Source organism: Megalobrama amblycephala, linkage group LG13, assembly GCF_018812025.1.
Source record: "Megalobrama amblycephala isolate DHTTF-2021 linkage group LG13, ASM1881202v1, whole genome shotgun sequence".
NCBI classification, from domain to species: Eukaryota; Metazoa; Chordata; class Actinopteri; order Cypriniformes; family Xenocyprididae; genus Megalobrama; species Megalobrama amblycephala.
The window spans coordinates 12,935,345-12,944,573 of record NC_063056.1 but is presented as its reverse complement, the minus strand read 5'-3'; the positions used below and the strand labels follow the sequence as shown (position 1 = coordinate 12,944,573).

Genomic DNA, 9,229 nt, shown 5'->3' with positions numbered 1-9,229 from the left:
CCCCCCCCGATACAATACAACCATACCAACGTTCAACCCCCCCAAAGTTGAAACCAAATCTACGCCCTTGGCCATCTCGGACACAAATATGGCGGCGGGCATAGCGGAAGTGATGTCCTTGAAACCCATGGATAGGTAATGACCTAAAATCATCATCATAGCCACACCCTAGCAACCACCCCATAGACGTCCATTGAAAATATATATGATATGGATATAAATGAATCAGAACATCATAGAGACATGTGGGTTTGGCTCTTTTGATTTGGGCACACATGCAGTCTATTAGTTTAAGACTGCTAACTGTCTAGCCTTGCCCTAGCAACCATTTAGAGCACCCTAGCAACCCAAACCTAAAGAGGGATATCTTCAAATCTGAACATCTTAGGGTTGGTTTATATCATTCATACTGACAAGCAGCCTTTGGAGTATCATCACTGGCAGATGCCAAGCCACTCCCTAGCAACCAAACAGAGTACCCTAGCAACCGTTTTGCAAGACCTATATCTCTGCATCAGAGCACTGTAGAGACATGGGGGTTGGCTCATTTGACTCATGCTAGCAAACAGGACTTCCAACATGCTACACATGCTAATGGTGATTAGCTAAGCGTTAAAGTGGGCTAAGAACATGCTACAAACTCTATAAAAGCTCCATAGTATCCATCTGTGACAACTACCAACCACCTAGTAAAACCATAGCAACCACCCAGAACACCCTAGCAACCGCCTAGCAACACCTTAGCGACCACCCCAAGTACCTTAGTACATTCTAGTATTAATGGTGCTTGCCAAAGGTGAAGTATCATTATTGTAATGCTGCATACTAATTATTAATGATGCTTGCCATTATCTTGCATACTTATTAATCTTCTTCTGGACATTGGCTTATATTGGCAAGCAGCCTTTGGTGTATCATTACTGGCAGATGCTAAGCTACTCCCTAGCAACCAAACAAAGTACCCTAGCTGACTACAGCTGACTGTAAGCCTGACTGAAGTGGGCTGCACAACAAACGTAGTGATTGATTTATACTGACTCAAATATAATGAAATGAGGAAGTGTTTTTTTTTTGTTTGTTTGTTTTTGTTTGTTTGTTTTTTCAAGTATGCGGAACAGAAAAAATGCTTTTACATTCCATCATTAATGAATAGCTACTAGGGATGTGACAAGATCTCGTGTCACCGCATTTTGAGACCGGCTCCCTGATGAATACAAATATCTCTTAATATGAAAGCTATTTTAGGCCGGGCAGTGTAGTTGTAACCATCTCTTAGCTCTGTGTCAAAGAAAAATTTGGTCTTATTTGCACTTTGAATATTGAGAGAGTGTGATTATGGTTGTGCTTATTGTAAAGTGTTACCATAAAAATGAATAACAGTTTTCTCTTAATCTTATTAAGCACAAACAACAAGGTTTCATTTGTTAACATTAGTTAATGCACTGTGAACTATCATGAACTAACAATGAATGACTATTTTTATTAACTAACATAAACAAAGATTAATAAAAACTGTAGCAAAGATATTGCTCATTGTTAGTTGATGTTGGTTAATATATTAATGTTAATAAATGAGACCTTATTGTAAAGTGTTACCATTTTTATTCATACTGTTTTTATTTCTATGATCAATTTTGGGAAAGGAGATCAGTTTTTACCTTATTTGGAAGGGTCATGAATAGTAGCATGGTGCTCTGCTCTGATTGGCTGTTTCACTGTGCGGCTCCTTTCAGTAGCTCACAGTGATAGCGAACTGTACGGCGTGAATGATGGAGAGATTAGGTTATTCAACCTTATATGTTTGAGCCTGTTTCTGAAGAAGATGCAGATGTAGAGGAACAACCAATTTTTTTGCGATTGGCCATGGACGTTTCTGAGTGGTAAGTTAGTCTTTATTTTCACTATGAACCTGCAAAACGTAACTGTTATGTCAATACTAGAACTAGCATATAGCATTAACTTTACACGATAACTCATAACGTCAGTAGTCACAACTTTGTTTTTAGCATTGTAAAAACTTTAATTGTTATAATGTATCACTGTATGGTTTTACAATGATAGCTTCTTCACTTTGCATTAACAACTCTAAACAGCAAACTGGGTAGCGCGAATTTGTTTGTTTTTAATAAATTGAATTTATTTGTTTCTAATAAATTGACAATAGCGATATGATTTGAAATTTGATTTATTTAGCCAACCAAAGTAAAGCATAGATGCCATTCAGTATAATCAGTGTCATGTTTACTACTCAGCTGCTGTAGTGTGATTATGATTTAGCTATTAGTAACAAAAACTTACATCGTTGTCTATAAATATCCTTTTTTCCACAGGTGTACTTGTGGAAATTGTGCACGTATGGCCCTCGAGAGAGAGAATATATGTTGCAGGGAAATACCACAGGTATTTCAAAACTGCACTGGATAGTAATTTTTTAAACCTGTGTGGGATTTCTGCTACTTCAAAAGTATGGAAGGTTTCTGTAAATAACAGTGCCATTATGCTTTTTTCTTTTGCAGGTCACAAGAAGAATGGGCCAAGTTCCGAATCATGCATGACAGACCATCCCAGCCTTGAACCTGTATGTCTCAATATATATATTCTTTGCAAAATGCAATGAATGTTTATAGAGCTGACCATGGGCCAATTAGACTCAGAGGGATGGAAGGGTAAGGCCAATTTCACACATTAGTTACATGTTTTGTAAATAGAATTTGGCTCTGTTAGAATTATCTTTGTTTGAAATGAAGAAACATGCAATAATGACAGATACTTAATGATGTGATACTTTTATTGTGTCTGAACGTAATAAAAAAAATGAAATACTAAAACAACAAAATAAATACTAAAACAAACAATATGTGCTCTCCCTCTCTTCCTGCAGGCAGTGCAGACACTTGGCCTACAGGTGGTTTGTTAGCTGGTGCTGGGGTTTCCTCGGACGAAGCATTGGTGTTGCCATCCCTTCATGTGTGGTGCTGCGCATTAGAAGGGAGTTTCCTGATGTTGCAGGCCAATATGTTGGATTCAAGCCACCCCTTGACTGAAACGCAACACGTGCTCAGCAACGGCTTCTTCCATGGAAGGTCTTTCATGCTGAGGCACAGGAATCTGCTGTATGGCATCCAGATATGGAAGGGGATCGCGTACAACCTCTTCAAAAACAGTATTCATCAAGTACACTGATTGGCTTCATCATTCTGTCTCCTCTCCACCAATAAGCTGGTGTGTGGTGGGCGTTCTGGCGCAATATGGCTGCCGTCGCATCATCCAGGTGGATGCTGCACATTGGTGGTGGTTGAGGAGATTCCCCCTTCAATAGTGCTTTGAGTACCCAGAAAAGCGCTATATAAATGTAAGGAATTATTATTATAAGTTGATGACAGCCTGTGAAGGATGAGAAGTTTGTTTTTTTATTTATACAGTTAATTTAATAATTTGAACCTTTGAATCCTTTTGATCTTTCATTCAAAAAAATTTACAAAATTATAACCTTTCATTTAAGGAAAATAATTGAAAGTGGGGGGAAACTCACATTATGAAATAAATGTTTTTCTCCAAAACACGTTGGCCACAATTATTGGCACCCTTTTATTCAAAACTTTTTGCAACCTCCTTTTGCCAAGATAACAGCTCTGAGTCTTCACCTATAATGCCTGATGAGTTTGGAAAACACCTGACAAGAGATCAGAGGTCATTCCTTCATGCAGAATCTCTCCAGATCCTTCAGATTCCAGCTCCATGATGGTGCTTCTTCTCTTCAGTTCACTCCACTCATTTTCTTTAGGGTTCAGGTCAGGGGAATGAGATGGCCATGGCAAAGCTTCATTTTGTGCTCAGTGACCCATTTTTGTGTTGGTTTTGATGTTTGTTTTGGGTCATTGTCCTGATGGAAGATCCAACCATGGCCCATTATTGGATTTCTAGCAGAAGCAGTTAGGTTTTGATTTTTTTATCTGTTAGTATTTGATAGAATCCATGATACCATGTATCTGAACAAGATGTCCAGGACCTCCAGCAGAAAAATAGGCCCACAACATTAAAGATCCAGCAGCATATTTAACCGTGGGCATGGGGTACTTTTTATCCATGTGTGCACCAAACCCATCTGGTGGGTTTGCTGCCAAAAAGCTCTTTTTTTAGTTTCATCTGACCATAGAAGCCGGTCCAGTTTGAAGTTCCAGTCGTGTCTGACAGCTGAATATGCTGGAGATTGTTTCTGGATGAGAGCAGAGGATTTTTATTGAAACCCTCCTGAACAACTTGTGGGGATGTAGGTGCTGTTTGATCTTTTTTTTTTTTTTTTTTTTTTTTAGGCTTTCTGAGACTCAAGACTCCACTAATCTCTGCAATTCTCCGGCTGTGATCCTTGGAGAGTCTTTGGGCACTCAAACTCTCCTCCTCACTTCACATTAGGACGATTTAGACACACGTCCTCTTCCAGGCAGATTTGTAACATCTTTAGTTGATTGGAACTTCTTAATTATTGCCCTGATAGTGGAAATGGGGATTTTCAATGCTTTAGCTATTTTCTTACAGCCACTTTCTATTTTGTGAAGTTCAACAATCTTTTGCTGCACGTCAGAACTATTTTCTTTGGTTTTACTTATTGTGATGAATGATTAAGGGAATTTGGCCTTTGTGTTTCCTCATGTTTATACTCCTGTGGAACAGGAAGTCATGGCTGGACAATTTCATGTTCATGATCACCGTGGTGTGCTAAAAAATTTAAATATGACTGGGAATATACTTCAGAGATATTTTACTCATAAGAATTTCTAGGGGTGCCAATAATTGTGTCAAACATGTATTGGAGAAAAATATTTATTTCATAATGTGAGTTTCCCCCCAATTTCAACTGTTTTCCTTCAATGAAAGGTTAGAATTTTGTGAATTTTTGAATGAAAGATCAAAAGGATAAACAATGCAGATTTATTTTCACAGCCGCCTTTGCTAATAATTATTAAGGGTGCCAATTATTGTGGAGGGCACTGTAACTGTTTATGTGTTGTGTTCAAGTTGTGAGGGAGAAGACATACCTGCATAGCATTCCAACGAAGGGGAAGACAACATTTTTGGGTGCAAAGTGCAAGATGACTTTGTGAAAGGACTCCACAATTGATGTCTGGTAATGTGGGCTCAGCATCTCCACATCTGAAAGCACTCTCTTGTTTATCAGGACCTTATGAAGCCTATTCATATAGCCTCTGCTGTAGAACCTTAGGGGAAATCAGTGTGATATTATTGATAAAACACATGAATGTTGTAGGATTACATTAATGCCCCATTAATGCTTTAGACTTTCTTGGCAAATAGCACATTAATGTTACACACCTGGATGAAACCACTTGCTACGGTCCTTAGACACCCGTTGTTCATGTTGACACTTAGGGAACGCTGGGTCAGAATGTGTGTGAATGTCTTGAATGTGGTTGATGATAGAGGTCCATTTGGCTACCTTCTCTGGTCCTGAATCTGAGCTGGTGGCACACCAGCACAGGTGGTTGGTGATGCTCTTATGCCACTTCTTCACCAAACTACAGTCCTTCTCTCTGGAAATTTTCTCCACCTTCTTTGTCAATCCTAATTAAGTAAATTTTACAGGTAAAATATATCATACTTTTTTTTTTTTTTTGATGCAATAAGCTTTTTCCAAAATATGGATAGCTACTTTAACCATGAACATTTTAAATTCCATTTTCTGTCAAAGACGTAAGAATTACCTTTCGCCATGTGTCAGACATCATAACAATGGTTGAATTTACGATTCTTTAGACACTTTTGTACCTGGGGGTGACGGTCAGTAACAATGCAGTCCAACTTTATACCGCTTTCCTCCAGTGAATCCAAGCTTCTTTTAAGGCCCTCCTTCTCCAAATGGTAGCTACCCCCTACCTCGTTGCTCTGTGTAGAAACATAAAAGGTATATGTAATATCTCTGTAAATTACATATGTAGTATGAAGTGTGTATAAAAAATAAAGTCTTCTGCTCTATGTTATGCATGCTATATTTTATCTCTGAAATGTCCATAGATGCGTTAAAAAACTGAAACTACAGACAAAGATGTCAACTGACAACATGAAATTCAAAAAAAGGACTATAATTGCAATTTTTACATAGTTGTACATAACATGAGTGTTATCCATTGTCTGCTGTTGAAGTACCTGCACCAGCTGTATGTCTACAATGTTGGTGGTCTGCAAGTTCATCATGATGTAGCTCCCTTATTTTGCTGAATGTCCTGCAATAAAAAAAAAATAATAATCATTTTAAAACACTGCAGAGTTGTTTATAAAACAAAAAACAAGTCATCTGCATATTTACAAGGCCTTGTACAATGCAAAGTTGGTTACATACAAAGAGAAACTGAAATAAAAATGTGCACCTGGCGAGTCTGCTCGCACGTCACCACCAAGAATGACATTCTTGTTCTCGCTCAAGTAGTGCAGTTGCAAATTTCGTTCCTCATTCCACTTGTAGATAATAGCAGGTTCAAGGTATGTCCTGGCATGCCTTCTAAAAGCATCATATGTATGCGTTTTCAGGTACATCGCCCTGAACACCTGTAAAAACCCAGTTGTAAAATAATTAGTTGCCCTGTCTAGCTTTGACTTATTTGGTGTATATAAATTATACAATACCCACCATCTTCAGAAAGGAAGCTCTACTGAAATAGATGGCAGCAGATAGCTGAAGGTTGCCCACAGGGGTGCTGCCAATGACAGGCTGACTCCTCCACTGTCTGAAGAACTCACAATGAGGGCACAGTTGGTCAATGGCTATGAAGGCCCCTCTTCTGCGTGGGCAGACATTACAAGCCCTGGTGCAAACAGGACAACTCTCAAACAGGCTAAGGAGACATTTTTCAAAAACTATGTACTTTGCATCCTTATGGATGTGGCATTGAAAGAAAAACAAAAACAAAAACAAACAAACAAACAAACAAAGAAACAACATTGTGCATGTTAGTGAAAACCTCAATGCAAGATAGTTTGTGTGTATTAATTGCTGTATTGTTAGAGAAATATAACTTTACTTACAAAACATGTGCTGTTTCTGTCTCACAAAAACAGGATCATATGTAGAATCTTGTGGATCAGTCCCTGCAGAGGAAATATTCCCCATTTCCTTTTCGTCCTTCAATTCAACATGGGGTCTTTTTTGGCTGGCCTTGAAGCCTTCACTGGTGTTGATGTAAATGGATGGATTGTGGACAATGATATTTCAGTAGTTGTACTGCCGACTGCCACACTTTGAGGTGACACTGTCACCTGTATGCCTTCCAGTAAAAAATAAAAAAATTATTAAAAAAAATAGTAATGGGAATAATGTTAACCCATACTAGATTTCAATAACTGGGCACAAGCCATCATTTCTGTACATCAGCAGATGGATTTTGATGATTATGAATAGAACTAAAAATAGCAGCTGACTTACTGAGCTAAACAAGCTTGCATTTAATAATAGTACACAATTGATCTGTCCTTATAATGCAGCACATACGCACTTAATGATAACTAACATTACTTTTGCTTCGAAGGTGGGACCTCATTGTGTTCAAAGACAGTTGTGTTCCTTTACATAAGACGATAGGAGCATCTGTTTGACAGCCTACATCTTTTGTATGCGGTGATGTACTCTGAAATACAAGCGTGTCATACTTACTGCTTGCGGGAATATAGTTGGAATTGCCTCTTTCTTCAGTGTCAAACGCTGAGCAAAGCCTGCTTGATATTGTTCCAGGTTAGAAAAACTGTCCGCGGTGAAATGGCCAGAGCAAACTAACAACTTTGAGTTAAAATGTTGCGGTATCCGGTTATAGATAAACATCAACCATGCCTGTTGACAGTTCAGTTGTTCTGTAGGAAGACTATGAAAAGTTTTCACATCCCCTGCACAGCCTGGAACATAACATTTATTTCCATGATCTGCCATTTTTGCTATTATCCTCACTTGTTTCTTCACAATGCCTGCAGAACTTCCGATGATTCTGCTAATTCTGGCCTTGAACATGGGCTGGCATATGCAAATATTGGGGGCGTACACCCCGACTGTTACGTAACAGTCGGTGTTATGTTGAGATTCGCCTGTTTTCCGGAGGTCTTTTAAACAAATGAGATTGACATAAGGAGGAAGCAATGGAGTTTGAAACTCAGTGTATGTCTTTTCCATGTACTGAACTCTTGTTATTCAACTATGCCAAGGAAAATTCAATTTTTGATTCTAGGGCACCTTTAAGGTCTGCAGATCAGTAACTCTTATATGTCCCTCGATCACGTTTGAAAACCAAGGGCGACAGAGCATTTTCAATTGCTGCACCTCGCTTATGGAATCAGCTGCCACTGGATATTCGCCTATTATCATTTTTAAGAAGAGGCTGAAAACGTGTCTTTTCTCCCAGGAGTTTTATTTTAGTCTTAGTTCTGTGTTATTGTAGTATATTGTCTACTATGTTGTTTTATTCTGATTTTATTTTATCTATTATTATTATTATTATTATTATTATTATTATTATTATTATTCTATACTCTGTTCAGCACTTTGGTCAGCTTTGCTGTTTTTAAATGTGCTATATAAATCAAATTTACTTACTATTTTATCCACAGTAATCTAGAAACAATGTGAATCAACACAACAAAAATTGAAGCAGTTATCTTCACCTGGGTGAAGTGTGTGCTTAAATGCTGCTGTGGTGATGAGGAGATGATGATCAGTTGCGGGTGATTAGTACTCTGGTGACAGTGATCTCTGTGACTGGGTGGTGATGGAGCCTGGCCGATCTCTGACAATATAGACTTACTTACATTATTTCCCAATGTTTAGGAAATTACTATTTTTACAGTAAGATCAGTGGTAGCCAACCTTGCTCATGCAGGGCAACTATCCTGCATAGTTTAGCTCAAAGAGAGAGCTGAGGGAAATTAAGGAATATAACAGATGCCAATGCTATTAAAAAAGGCCAATGTGTGGAGGGAGGCGTGGTTCCGCGAAGTCTGCAGCGGGAGAGAGAGTTGGGAAACGAGCGGTGAGTAAGTGGGTCAAGTTCAAATGACAAATACTCAACGCTTGTTTCAGTAATTGGCCTGAAGAGACCGCATAAAGCCATCTGGAAGTGAGACGCTGGGAGAGAGGCGTGTGTGCGTGGGTGACGTGTGTGTGCGTGGTCGGAACTGTGCTGGAGAAGCCACAACTTTTGTTGAATGTGTTACACTGTTGCTGAGTGCTGATAGC

The 9,229-nt window shown here is 38.7% G+C and overlaps 1 long non-coding RNA gene across 1 annotated transcript; it reads left to right on the top strand.

Annotated features, from left to right (window-relative positions):
• The first annotated feature begins 1,564 nt into the window (after positions 1 to 1,564).
• Positions 1,565 to 3,012, top strand: LOC125244238. The gene is made up of 3 exons (XR_007179262.1): positions 1,565 to 2,400; positions 2,517 to 2,666; positions 2,882 to 3,012. It is a non-coding gene; the product is annotated as an uncharacterized LOC125244238 (long non-coding RNA).
• The last annotated feature ends 6,217 nt before the right edge of the window (positions 3,013 to 9,229 follow it).